Raw genomic sequence first — 15218 nt, 5'->3', positions numbered from 1 at the left:
AATGACCCAGCCAGCCTTCTCCTGCCCCTGATACTCCCAACATCCTCACCCTTCTTGATTTTTCCACAGTACTGATTACTTATGACACACTACGTAATTTGTCTACTATTTATATGTTCATCTCACTCCATGAGAATATAAGCACCGTGAGGGTGGTGACTCTGTTTCCTTTGTGACAGTATTCACAGAATTTAGAGCCGTGCCTGGCGCAGAGAAGACATTCAAGTTTCAACTAGATGAATGAATCCATCTAAAATCATCATGATGTGGACCTACGGAGATAAAATATACAGTATGTTTTTCCAAATGGCTTCGCAATACAACCTTTTTTCTCGGTGATACAAAACTTAGGTTTTGGTTTAATTGGGGATTAGTTTTTTTCATATTTTATCAAACCTAGTCCTTTTTTTCTAGATTCTTCTTTGGGAACATCTATTATTTGTGTGGTAAAAATTCATAATGCATTCCTTCCTTCACAATCAAACATCTTACCTTCCATAAACAGTGTCTGTATGATTGTTCTCTGCCTGATTTAATAGGAGCTGTTGAGAATGTCACGGTGAAAAAGAAGTATTTACTACATACACGGAGCTTATGTAAATAGATATCTAAAACACACTGCTATGTCTGAATATTTGTGTCCCTACAACATTCATAGGTTGGAATCTTTTTTAAAGAATGTTTGTTTGTTTGTTTACTGAGAGAGAGTTGCAGAGACAGAGGGAGTGAGAGAATTCCAAGCAGGCTGCATGCTGTCAGTGCAGAGCTCAATACAGGACTCAATCTCACCACCCTGAGATCATGACCTGAGCCAAAATCAGGAGTTGGACGCTTAACTGACAGAGCCACCGAGGTGCCCCCATATGGTGAAATCTTAACGCCCAGTGTGATGGTATGAGAAGGTCCTTGGGAGGTGTTTAAGGTCAGGGGGTGGGGCCCTCATGGATGGGATTAGTGCCTTATAAAAGAGGCTCCAGAGAGCTCCCCAGCCTCTTCCCACACCTGAAGACTCAAGGAGACTTCTGTTGGGGCTCCACCTGAATGTGCCGGCATCCTGATCTCAGACTTCCAAATAGATTTCTGCTGTTTAGAAACCACCCAGGCTGTGCTATTTTACTAAAGCAGCCCAAACGGACCAAAACACATGCCATGTTTTACAGTGAACTAAGAATGTTAGTCCAGCCCCGTTCCCCTTTCTAGAACCATTGTGTCGACGGCTGGCATTTCCAAGCACACACTTGTCCTTGCCAGAACCTCACTTTGCATGTTAATTACCTTCTGCTTCTCCTTCGATACCAAATCAATCACCAATGCTGCCAATTCTACCTCCTCATCACCAAATCCATTCTGTTCTCCCCATACGCTCTCATCAATTCCTGTCAAATGACCTGTACCTGTCATCTGAAATAGTGCATAGACTCATCCCTGGTCAACATAAATCCGCATGAGTCTTCCAAAAAGTAAGCAGACCTCCATTGGAGAGACACTGCTCAGAAAGGAGTGTCAGTCATCAGCTTGCTGTTTCCTTATCTTCTGCAGGACAGGACGCACACATGTTCTCACAGTTCACAAACTCTGTTGTGTCCTTATTCCCCTCAACCTTTCCATCCAGAAGCCCATTTCCACTGAACTACCTGAGCCGTGTCAGGCGCCATGTACCTGTACACGTTCTACGTGCCTTTATGTGCACTCATTTTTCCTTCCTGGATCGACCACATACCCCACGTCCAAAACACTCGCAACTGTCTAAACCCTGATTATTCCTCGTAATAGTAGTGTTAATAATAATGATAATAATAATACTGAACAAAAACAGCAATAACAGTGGCAATATGAGCAAACATGAGAAGAAATATTCATCTGAATGTTTTTATTTATGCTAAGAACTTGGTAAAACATTCTTATAAACATTTTCTCACTGAAGATTCAGCTCAGGTACCAGCTCCTCCAAGAAATTTTCTTTCATAATTTTTTCCCAACTACTGGGTACTCTTCCACCATGTAGTCACATGTTTTGAGAGACAGTATTTGTCAGACAGGGTCCACGCAAGACAAAAGACATAACTCCACATGGATAAAGAGATTACACTTAACATAGAGATTTTTAAGTACAGTGTTCAAAGTCTGAAAACGAGGAAACGGGATACCAAGGGACCACGAAGGTGGCATCTGCAGGAAGCATCTACCAGTCAGCTCTAAGACTGACGGGTGTTGACGGAAGGCGCCGAAGTTATCAAAACCAAAATGCTGCCAAATCAGGATGTGGACATCTGATGAGGGACTTGGTGGGGTAGCCATTGGTGTGTGAAAGCCTGGACATGGGAGTCCCACGAGGCAGAATCGAGACCTTTGCAGAAAGGACCCCACCAACTGCCTTCAGGGGGTGTGACGAGGCAGGTTCTGGGAGTAATGGGACAATCCCTAACCTGAAACTAAGGGAAGGATCACTGCTGACAGGAATCAAGAAACAGGTAACTTCTTCTCTTGTCCTTATGTTTTCTTACCTCTTTCTTCGCTCCTTATTGGCAGAACCTAATGGGAGGTAGGCTGACCAAAGTAAACTGGAATTTGTAGAATTCCAGCCCCAGTATCATAGAGTATCATGCCTGGTGCTGTCCTCTGTAGCCTGTTAAGTTTATTCTGCTCCTCTCTCTCTCTTTTTTTTTTTTAATTTTTTAATGTTTATTTATTTTTGAGAGAGAGAGAGACAGAGTGTGAATGGGAGAAGGGGAGAGAGAGGGAGGCAGAGAATCCGAAGCAGGCTCCAGGCTTTGAGCTGTTAGCACAGAGCCTGAAGCGGGGCTCAACCTCGCAAGTGGTGAGATCATGACCTGAGCCAAAGTCAGACGCTCAACCGAATGAGCTACCCCGATGCCCCTTGCTCCTCTTTTCTTGATGCTACAGTAGTATTCTCACCACCACCACCACCACCACCACCACCACCACCACCACAACAACAAAATAATAAAGAGAAAAGTGGTTCATATCAGTATGACCCAGGAGTTGCAAAAGCTGAGGGAGAAACTCTGGCTGGACCTGACTCTTTTCGCTAGCCAAGCATGTGAGTGGTAGCGTTCCTGAGCTGGAAGGTGGTTGGGTCCTTTGCTGACCTTCTGTGTTTAAAAAGAACATAGCTGCTGCTTCCAAATTTCATGAAAAATATCCCATGTGCAGGAAGCTAACTGAAAATTTGCATGGAAGGAAATTCTGAGAAACTTAACTCTAGCTTAGCTATGTTGACACAATAAAAAACTAAAAATGGGACCTGCATATAGTATAGTATAAATATGTAGTATATATGCTTATAATATCATTCATTGAGTTTCTCTTCCCTTCTGCATTCTTTTCCTAGATGCTATCATTAAATTTCATGATATATAATATCATCTACATGTAGAAATATTCTCACTGTATATACTCAACAGATTGGTCTTCTAAGTTTCACATTAATATTTAACTAATTACCAACTCACCATCTCCCTTGGAGCATAATTCCAAAATTGAATTTGCATACATTACAGGAATACCTCTGAGACACTGTGGCTTCAGTTCCAGATCATTTAAATAAAGCAAATATTGCAATAAAGCAAATATCACAATAAAGTCAATAAAATGAATTTTTGGTCTCCTTGTACATACAAAAATTATGTTTATGCTATACTATAGTCTACTAAGTGTGCAGTAGCATTATGTCTAAAAAATGCAATGTGTATACCTTAATTAAAACATACTTTATTGCTACAAAATGCTGACCACCATTGGAGCTTTTAGTGAGTCAGAATCACTGATCACAGATCACTGTAACAAATATGATAATGAAAATTTTGAAAAGTTATAAGAATCACCAAAAGGTGACATGGTGACACGAGAGACATCGAGTCAGCAAATGCTCTCAGAAAAATGGTGCCAGGAGATTTTCTCTATGTGAGGTTGCCACAAGCCTTCAGTTTGTTTAAAAAAAAAAATGTATCGCCCCCTCACCCCCCTCAGTCTACTCCTTAATTTATTCTTCTATTTTATGCTTCTAGTAAATAATACATATAATAGATACAGAAACTGGAGACTTACCCTTGTTACCTTTCTCTCCTGTGAACTCCACTTAAATCGGTCACTTGTATCTGTTGACTCAAGTTTATCAATTTCTCAACAGCCTGTGCTTTCAGCCCACCTGAACTACCCCCACTGTCTCTTAATGTCCTTAAATTATGCAAATTCTCCTTTATTGTCAGGGGAAACAGTGGGGGATAGAAAGAATAGATTTGGTGATTATGACACTAATCAAATTAGATGGCTCAGCTAATGGCATTCTGTGATGGGGATTTTCTGTAAGGCTGAGAATATTCAATCTGCTATAGAAGACAGGAAAACAAATAGGATGGGTGTAGTGCATAAGAAATATTAAGCACAGACAGTAATATGCCAGAAATTAAACATATGAGTTATAGGTAAAACTCACAGGAGGGGATTAATGTATGTAATGAATAAGAAATAGCTTGTACGATACAGAATTCATATGATTTAATATAGATAGTAAGTGAATAATATGTAAGAGATGCCCAAGATAGAAAAAATAGAAGAAGCAATAGAAGAAAAATATGCTGCTTAAAGATACAAAGGGATGGACAGAGCCACATCGCAATCATGCTGCCTTTAGACAAGGACTTTTCCACTTTGAAGTTGGCCACCACTTTTCCACTTTGAAGTTGGCCATTGGGTTTGTTGACACCCAACAGAGTTCCATTCTGATCCCACGTAAGCTCTACTCAAGAAACACAAATACGACCAGAGGCTGCTCAACAGGCCAACTCTTGCACCAAGAACACTTGCCCTACAACTCTTGGGTAGAGTAGGGGCACACCATAGATGGAAAGATTTTCCTCCGTGGTCCCCCCTCATTCTGACCTCAACTCTGGTTCTCGGGGCCAAACCATCCGTCGTGAAGGCTGACGCAGCAAGAGGGGCAGGGTTTGTGAACAATGTCACCACCAGGACTCAGGGACTTCTTTTACCCTCTTCTTGCTCTAGCTAAGTGTATTAACTTATTTCATTCTTGCTTCTTGCTCAGTGTTTTAATTAGTTTAATAAGCCATAGTGTTTGGTCATTTTAATTTGGCCTGAAAGCCTTGTTGTTGTCTGACCTCTGGGACAGCGTGTTAATTAGTGTACCAGACAGCTACCACTGCATTAAGGGAAGCCCACACATAACAAATCCTCAGCTAATGGAGTTGCCCTTTGTCTTGGAAGAAGACATTGGAAGGAGGCAAATGCTTCTCAGCACAATGCCAAGGATGTTATTTACAAAATCAGGTTAAAGTCAAATTAATAAGATAAATTTATACAATCTATGAGACTAAACCATGTATTCTTGGGAGAAAATTTAATACACTTGGATTGAATTAAGCATGTATTTTTGCCCTTAAGTAACTGGAGAGGAAATCCATCTTTAACCTTTACTGTTAGAGAGAATGAAGAAAATTCCCCATCTCAAGAGAATGGAGCCGCTGGTGTTTATCAGAGTTAGCAGAAGAAAGCCTCCACTGATATCAGTCCATGTGAGTCACCAGACTTTGAAAGACTGGTAACAGGAAAGACTTTCCTCCTTTCCAAGGAGGAAAACGGGAGCCCAGGACTCACTGGAGAGTTTAAGTTCCTGAAGGAAGGCAAGTCGAAAAAATGCTGCCATTAAAAGGGGTCTTTTGAACGAAGAATTGGAGTTTGAAGATAAGGAGAAAATATGTAAGTACCCGACATTTCCATAGAACACACATGGGAATTCCTAAACTAGTGCACACAGGCACACACACGTAGGTGCACACACACACGCACGCAGACACACACAGGTACGTACACGCACACGCACATACACACACACACAGGTGCATGCACGTAGGCACATACAGAGGTGCACCCACACACATGCAGGCACATACACAGGTGCACACACGCACATACACGTACACATAGGTGCACACGCACACATGTGCACACATAGGTGCATGCATGCACACAAGCACACAAAGGTGCGCGTACACACACACACATGCACACACACAAACAGGTTCATGCATGCACACACATGCACTCACATACCCGGAGATGCTAGGGAAGGAAGGCACACCCCTCTCACCTCCCACTCGGTCGTGATTTGTCCGGGCTTTCAGTCTAGGAACCATTTAATCCTCTCCTGGAACTCAGTGTAATTTTGGCCTGACGTGACAATTTTCAGGAAAAACACACTCCTATTTTCTAATAACCTTAGAATTGGAAAAGGAGGGCTTTGACCTTCTTCCCTATCTGAAGAAAACGACAGAAGAGAAGGTGCCCCCTGAGCATGAGAAACCTAGAGACTCATATTTCATCAGGCAGGAGGCGATAAGCTCATAGGCCAGCAAGTGACAGGACGGAGAGGCTGGCTAAGCTCAACTGCTATTAGAGGCCGTGTCTCCTGGTGGCATTAGATCCCCGCTCCCACCCCTGCCTTTGATCAGTTCTTCAGCAATAGCTTCGATGACCTTAGATTAAATGCAAAATCTTCAACAGGCACTCCTGATGCCTCTAACTCCATTTGATACCATTAGTGTTCTCTGAACCGCACTCCGCCAAGCGACTGCTCACCTCAGGGCCTTCACACACTCCCATGTAGTTCCCTCTGCTTGAAATAACCCTTCACGGTCTATAGGGCTAATGTCCATGCCTCCGTCAGCCATCATCTTGAGAGGTACTTCTTCACAGAGGCTTCTCTGACCCATGATCGAAACTAGATACCCTGTTATCTACTTGCATTAAAATTAGTGATTTGCTTTTTCCTTCAGTGAAATTGTCATGATTGCTAATGATGTACTTTCCAGTGTGGCTGGAATCCGCTCTATTGGAGTGAGGACCAGGCCCCCCTTATTCCCATATGCACAGCACCTATATGAAACAGAACTCATGCTCACAAATATTTACAAGATGAGAAAAATCCCCAACTCATATATATGTTCCCCCAAATTATGCAGATTCACCAATATGAGGTAGACTGGAGATTATTCTAGTTGGGAGGGAAATACAATCATGTATAGATAAGAGCTTAAATATCATTTTTGACTCAAGTTCCACGTGTTTTATCTTCATGCCAGAAGATGAGAAACATTAGGTACGTGGTCCTCATGATTCTTTTAAGATTGTTACATATTGATAAGGATTCCAACAACAAAAAGAGCTGTGATTTGAGAGATTCGTTCCACTTCTTTTCAATTCTATATGAACAAAAGAAAATCTTCTGAACAAAGAGATGTGCAAATGCCTTCAGAATGGATTCCCCAACGCAAAGCTTGAAACATTGAGTTTCCACTCAGATCACTGGATGAACCTTGAGACCCACCCTGCACCAGCAGAAGACATGCTGATAACATGTGGAAACTCTCCTGACTTATGACTGACACAGTGAGGTGATCTACGTTATACCCCCATGGAGGGGGTCATCTTAGATATGGAAGCTATAATGTAACCTCATGAAGAACTCAGAAATATTGTCAAGTTCTCATTTCTTCTTCGAGTATAGCAGAGTCAGTTATAAAGATCTCAGCTTCATTATATTGCACTTGTCTTCAGAAATACAACAAATCAACCTATGACCCCAAGTCATGACTCTCAACACTCAACACAAAAACATGTCTTATGAATAAAGTAGGTGTTATTTGTATCTTCGGAAAGAAATCCAGATATCTGGATACCTGAAATTAATATTACACTGAATGTTAACTAACCGGAATTTAAATAAAAACTTGCTAAAAAGGAAAAAAAATGATAAAATATGTATTTATTTTTGCTTCTTTCCAACAGTCAAAATGTTAAACTATATAAATTTTGTCCATTTTGTTAAAGAAAAATCTGGTAGAGAATTTAGTAGCACAAATACATTAATTATGTTAAAAACTTAATTTAATGTGGGTTTCTTTTTTTTCATTTTGGAAGTTAAACTCTTATTTATTTTTTAATTATGGTGAAATACACACAACATTTTAAACTTGAATTTGTAATCATCAATCTGGTATCTGGGACCTTTTTGGTTTTGTTTCCCAAGATGGCCTTAGAAGGCTGTCTATAATGTCTGAAAATCATTGAGGTGTGATATTTCCTTCTGTTCCGCGTCAGAACCCATGGGAAGATGGCAGAAGACATAGCTCAGGCTGGTCCACCCAGGAGGAAATGCTCTAGTCATCTATGATGGCCACGTGGGTTACCTCTCAGAATGGGTAATGTGGATTTCTATTCCTTTCCCAATTCTACTCTTTCCCTAATAATTATGAGACGTCAAGTATCTGTTACTATCTTTAAAGAAAGAAGCATTACTATTGAACTATGGCTTTTATTCAGAATGCAAAATATACACATTGTTCCAGGTCTGGCAATGGGAATAAAAAAGTAGGGCATATTTTTAAATATAAAAACAGATAACTTGAACACAGCAATTACCTCAGCTGCCAATCAGCATGTTTTTATTTTATTTCCTTTTGAGACAGTGTTGTTTTCTATATTTGTATGAGAAATATTTAAATTGTAGTTTCTCTAAAGAGGCATTTATTTCAAGAGTACGGTAAGTGCTGATTCTGCAATTATTGCTAATTGGAGAATTTCCAACTTGCTCGCTATGTTGAGAGCCTCATGATTTTGTCATATTCTTTTCTCCTTTATACTTCAAATTTGTGGAATGAAAAATATACTAAACTAAAATTACACTCTCAAATACATCATCCCATAACTAAACTACTTTCTATGCTTTACAGATGGTATGAGCTCGACAGTGACAGTTCTTGCATACCAACGCCTCCTCTAGGCCAATGAGTCAGAATCATGTAAAGGTTATTCGGAGCACTAAATTGTACTCTACTCAAATTAAAAAAAAAAACTGTTTTCATTTTAAGTATGCATCTACAACATGCATTTGAAAATGAAATCACAATACAATTTTTAAATTTATTTTTACTCTTAATAAATATGTATATATTTAAGTAGTACAACATGATGTTCTATTACACATACAAAGAGTTAAATAATTACTACATTCAAGCCAACTGACATATTCATCTTGTCACATAGTTGCCATTTTTTTTGAATATGTGCTCAGAGCACTTGAAATCTACTTTCTTGAATATAGTGTATTTAACGATAGTCATCATACTCTACATTAGATCTCTAGATTTGTTCATCCTACATAACTGCAAATTTTTATCCTTTGGTCATCAACGCCTCCTCACCCTTGGTAACTACCACTGTAATTTCCACTTCTACATATACAATTTCTTCAGATTTCACATATGAGTGAAATCATGCAATATTTTTCTTTCTGTGTCTGGCTCATTTCATAATGTCCCCCAGTTTCATCCATATTGTCACAAATGTAAGAATCAAACTTTTTAAGGAATACATACATACACACACACACACACACACACACACACACACACACATACATATACATATACATATCTTTATCCATTCATTCATTGACATATATTTTAGGTTGTTTCCATAGCTTGGCTATTATGAACACAGTTCCCGATGAACATGGGAACACACATATCTCTTAGAGGTACTGATTTTATTTCCTTCAGGTATACACTCAGAAGACAGAATGGTAGATCATATGATAGTTCTATGTTTATTTTTTTGAGAAACCTCCATACTGTTTTCCATAATGGCTGTATCAGTTTGCATTCCCATGGACAATGTACAAGGGTTCTCTTTGCTTTACGTGCTCACCAGCCCTTGCTATCTCTTATTATTTTGAGAACAGCCATTCTAACAAATGTGAGGTGACATCTCACTGATTTTGGTTTGAATTTCCTTGATTATTAATGATATAAGCACCTTTTCATATATCTGTTGGCCATTTGGATGTCTTCTTTGGCAAAGTATCTGGTTCCTCTGCCCATTTTTTAATTGCTTTTTTTTTTTTTTTTTTTTTTTTTTTTGCTATTGACTTGACTGAGTTCTTTATATATTTTGGATATGAACCCTTTAATACATATGGAACACAAAAGATCTAAATAGCCAAATAAATCTTGAGAAAGAAGAAAAAGCTGTAGGCATCACATTTCCTGAGAAAAACATGTATTCTGTTATTTGTTGGATGGAGTATGTTATAAATGTCTCTTGAATCCATCTGGTCTAATGTGTAGTTTAAGTCCAATGACCCTTTATTGATCTTCTGTATGGATGATCTATCTATTGTTGAAAGTGTTATGGTGAAGTCTCTACTATTATTATATTGCTATCTATTCCCTCTTTAGGTCTATTAATATTTGCTTTGTATATTTGGGTGCTCCTACAATGGGCACATGCATGTTTATAAATGTTATATCCTCTTGAGAGATTGACACCTTTATCATTATATAACGACCTTCTTTGTCTCATATTACAGTCTACTTAAAGTCTAATATCTATATAAATCTAAATCTATATTATCTATCTATCTATCTATCTATCTATCTATCTATCTATCTGTCATCTATCATAGTCCCCACCCCCTGCCTGCTTTCTTTTGGTTTCCATTTGTACATTTGTATGGAATATGTTTTCACATCCTTGCACTTTTAGTCAGTGTGTGCCCTTAAGCTGAAGTGACTATCTTATAGGAAGTATGTAACTGAGTCTTGTTTTTCAATCCATTCACCTACTCTACTGTAGGTCTTTTGATTAGGGAATTTAATTCATTTACATTTAAAGTAACTATTAATAAATATGGCCTTAGTATTGCTATTTTATTAATTGTTTACTGTCCGTTTTGTAATTCCTTTGTTCCTTTCTTCTCTTGCTATCTTCCTTTAAGATTTCATGATTTTCTGCAGTGGTACGCTTGGATTCCTTTCCCCTTATCTTTTGTGCATCTACTCTAGATTTTTGACTTGTTGTTACCATGAGACTTACATAAAACACCTTCTGTTTAAGCCAGTAACAACTTAAGTTCAAAAGAATGCTACTCTTCCTCCCAGCATTTTATGTCGTGATGTCACAACTTATCTTTCCCTTTTGGATCCGTTAACAAATTATTGTAGTTGTCATTATTTTTAATACTTTTGCCTCCTGAACTCTTTACCAGGTAAATCACTTATTGTCATTTCATCAAGATCAGTTTCTGGAGTTTTCACATGTTCTTTTTGGGGGGAACATCTTCTTCTTCATTTCCCTTGACTCTGTGCGATATAACAGCCACCCCTCCCTTCTTGACAAACTGGTCTCATATAGGAGATGAAACTTATCATTCAGCCTGGCTCAAGCTTTTGATACTTTCTCAAACCTTTGGGATTGTCCAAGCTACCTTCTTTGTTCTTAGCGGCTCCCAGTAGTTGAGTACCAAGATGCGTCAGTGTCCCAAGAGAGAGGATCCCAGTCAATACTTGGATCTAGGTTGATTAGAAGCCAGATGCTCAGGCAGCAGCTTTTAAAGTATGCAAATAGGCCTCTACCAAGGAAAAACTGGAAGATGGACACTTTTGTCTGTTCTCTCTGTGCTGAACTCTGGGGGATAGTTGGTTCAGAACTGTTTGTTTGCTCCAGGGAATTGAAGCTCTTGTGGGATCAGGGAATTGAAGCTCTTCTATCCACCAGAGGCCGTTAATCAAGAGGTGCTTCCCCTGGGCGGTAGCCACAAAAGCAGGAGCACTAGACACATGCACTAAGTCCTTCCAGGGAGATTGTTACTACCTGGAGGAGGCTAGAGGGAAAACAAGGCCAGTGCAGTCACAGGCCTGTCAGGTCTCTGGGGAGGATCTGTCTTGTAGGTGTGTGCTAGCCTAGAAGCCTGACCGTCAGTCTGCAGCTTTTAAACTATGGAAATAGGGCTCTTCCAGAGAAAGATCGGGAGATTAGTGCTTTGGTCAACTCCTGTGCTGAACCTGGGAGGAACTGTTTCTCAGTCTACTACAGTCATGGATGCCTACATAGTCATCCACTACATTCTTAGTCTACTATAGTCTTGCGGTCTCACAGATGCAAGCTTCAGTGTTTCTCAGAGTTGGGTGTTGCGGGGACTATTCTTCAGGTGAAGTGTTGAACGATGGGTGCTAGATATTGGGTCTAAACCCTTTGCTCCTCATGTTGAAACTGGGAGTTGTGTGTTCCCTGCTGATGGCACGTGACTGTGCCAGGGGTGAAGTTTATGGCAAGAGTTGGCAAGAGTGCATCTCAGCTTTTCCTGACTGTTTCAATATGGGTGGTGTATTTTCTGGGGTTGTTTGCCAGATGTGTAGGAGTTCCTTGTTTCGTTACTGGACTTCTTTCACAAGAAATTGCTCTGTGTGTAGCTGTAGATTCAGTGTGTCTTGGGAACAGGTGAGTTCATGATCTTCCCATGTTTCCATCTTGAACTAGAACCTCTTGTCTTTGTTTTAAAAAAAAATTCTTTCTTTCAATATCCTCAGTGTTTCACACTTAGTAGACACGCAATACATGTTTGTTTAATGAATGAGGTACCAGGGTGGGAGCAGTTAGTTACACGCATTTTTATTCCTAGAAGACTATTAATTTTTTTTAATATTTATTCATTTTAGACAGAGACAGATAGAGCATGAGCAGGGGAGGGGCAAAGAGAGAGGGAGACCCAGAATCCAAAGCAGGCTCCAGCTCTGAGCTGTCAGCAGAGAGCCCAACACAAGGGCTCGAACTCACGAACCCCGAGATCATGACCTGAGACAAAGTTGGAAGCTTAACCGACTGAGCCACCCAGACGCTCCCTATTCCTGAAAGACTATTAGGTAAAGGTTTAATTTCTCCATCGTTTTATGTGATGAGATTCTACCCCCTCCACAACCCCCACCCCAGCAAAACAATGTGAAGGCTGGTCAACAAGAGGAAAAACACACCTATAACAATAAATAAGGACACAACAAATTAGAGAGGATGAATGCAGTGTCACTTGCTTGGGAGGTGCTGGAAATTAACAGGAGTTTCTGAATACAGAATGTTATCCTGCCACTTTCTCCTATCTTCTACTTAGACCCACATGTCCCTAGTACAACTCTTCTGCAGGTATCCTGTATAATTGCAGCTTTCCTCTTCTGCTGACATCTTATGACTGTGGTCACATTTACTCCAAGTTCAAAATCTCAAATTACTGCACAGTGGCACCATTCAATAGCTTGCTGCAATGTACATTCTCCACTTTTTTAATGGTTCTGCATCGAGTCGGACTCAATTGAATTTCAGCTTGAGTCTGACTCCTTTCCGACAACTATTTCACAGATAATGCTCTTGCCAGGGTCACCAATTATTCCTAAACTCAAAGGAAAAATTTTTAATTACTTGACTTCTCTCCAGCAAATGTCATGGCTGATTTTTACCCTCCTGTACTTTTTGGATGCTGAGGAACTTCTCTCATGATTTCCCCAAAGACAGGCCCTTCTTCTACAGCGCCCTTTATATTTGATATTCCCATTTTCTCATTTCTAGGTCTTGTTTTACAAGTTTTACCTGGAATATCTTATTTACTTCTAAGGCTTCAATGGCCATGTCTACAGATATGGGCTCCAAAATCTGTATTTCCTGAGCTCTAGATCCATAAATCCAAGCCTTCATTCAACCTCTCCAGTGGATATGTTTCAAAAGCAACAAGTTCAAATGTGACGTCATCCTATCCCTGAATAACTAACCTGCCGTACATCTTGATTTCTCAGTTGAAGTTAATAGTACCAGCAACAATGTCAGAAACCGGGTGCCTGGTTGTCTGCTTCCTCTCTCTCAATCCACATCACTTCAGTCTAAATCCCAGGTCTCTCAAAGCCAACCATTATTTCCATTTCCCTTGACACAATTTTCGTGAAGGCCAATATTATGTCTCACATGGATGATTTTTTCATATCTCCTTACTGGACTCCTTTGCCTCTATGATATTTTTCCTGCTTTAAATTCTCCCATATTTTCTAGCTGCCCACAGGATAAAATAATACCAGGCTTGATTATAAGATCTACCATCATCTTGAGCTACTGTCTGCCTTGTACACTACGATCTAGTCACAACAAACTCCCTCTACCCCTCATTGTTCCTGCTTTCCCTTAGACATCTGCCACAACTCTGAATGTGGTGACCACTTGATGTGCATCTCTGTTCACCCTTTCATTGGATAATTTTTAACAATTATTTTGGTCTTAATATCAATCGATGATATCCTAGTAAAAATCCTTTTCCTATTTTTTTTGAATCATCTATAAGACATTCAGGTACCAAAACCTATAATACCCCCTACCATAGCATTTATGATTCTGCATTTGAAGTGTTGCTTGCTAGTATATCTCTCTGTTAAATTTAAAGTATAAGAAATGGGGCGCCTGGGTGGCTCAGTCCATTAAGCACCGGACTTCAGTTCAGGTCATGATCTCACAGTTCGTGGGTAAGAGCCCCATGTTGGGCTCTGTGCTGACAGCTCAGAGCCTGGAGCCTGCTTCGGATTCTGTGTTTCCCTCTCTCTCTGCCCCCTCTCGGCTCATTCTCTCTCTCTCTCTCTCTCTCTCAAAAATAAATAAATGTTAAAAAATTTTTAAAAATAAAATTAAAATAAAGTATAAGAAAAGGGGCACCTGGATGGCTCAGTTGGTTCAGTGTCCAACTCTTGCTTTCAGCTCAGATGGTGATCTTACAGTTCGTGAGTTCAAGCCCCACATCAAGCTTTGTGCTGACAGCATGGAGCCTCCTTGGAATTCTTTCTCCCTCCTCTCTCTCTCTATCCCTTCCCCTCAGGGTGCTTATACATCCACGTTCTCTCTCCAAAGTAAATGAATAAACTTAAAAATTTTTAAGTATAAGAAAGACATTGTCTACCCCCGATTACTAGTAAAATGCTAAAATAGAATATAGGTTCCATAAATATTAGTTGAATAAATGGATGCATTAGTAACAACTGAATAAATTAAGTGTATTTTATCTAAGTCATACAGAATTAAATATATATACACTATAAAGAAGACAGATGTACTACCGCCCTTCCCAGAATGTAATGTCCAGTTATTAAATGCTGCTCAACAATGTGCTTATGACATTATGCCATTTCACTTTTCATATAGAAGTATAGTAAAATCTACTCTCTCTTGTGGCAACACTATTTTTGCTTAAAGGTAGCCCTGAAGCAGGGAAAAGCCTTTCTGGGCATTCCCCAAGAAAAGATATACCATAAATTTTAGCACACAGTAAAAATATTAATATATTTTTCTCTTAAGAGAGACAGAAGAATTTATTTTACACA

The 15218-nt window shown here is 39.6% G+C and overlaps 1 long non-coding RNA gene across 2 annotated transcripts in view; it reads right to left on the bottom strand.

Moving 5' to 3' along the window:
• LOC131486728 (uncharacterized) overlaps nt 1-15218 on the bottom strand; it is a 502029-nt gene that overhangs the window by 204264 nt on the left and 282547 nt on the right. The window lies entirely within an intron of this gene.

Source organism: Neofelis nebulosa, chromosome 10 (assembly GCF_028018385.1).
Source record: "Neofelis nebulosa isolate mNeoNeb1 chromosome 10, mNeoNeb1.pri, whole genome shotgun sequence".
Taxonomy (NCBI): Eukaryota; Metazoa; Chordata; class Mammalia; order Carnivora; family Felidae; genus Neofelis; species Neofelis nebulosa.
Note: the sequence above shows the minus strand (reverse complement) of the source record. Positions and strands in the feature narration are given on the sequence as shown.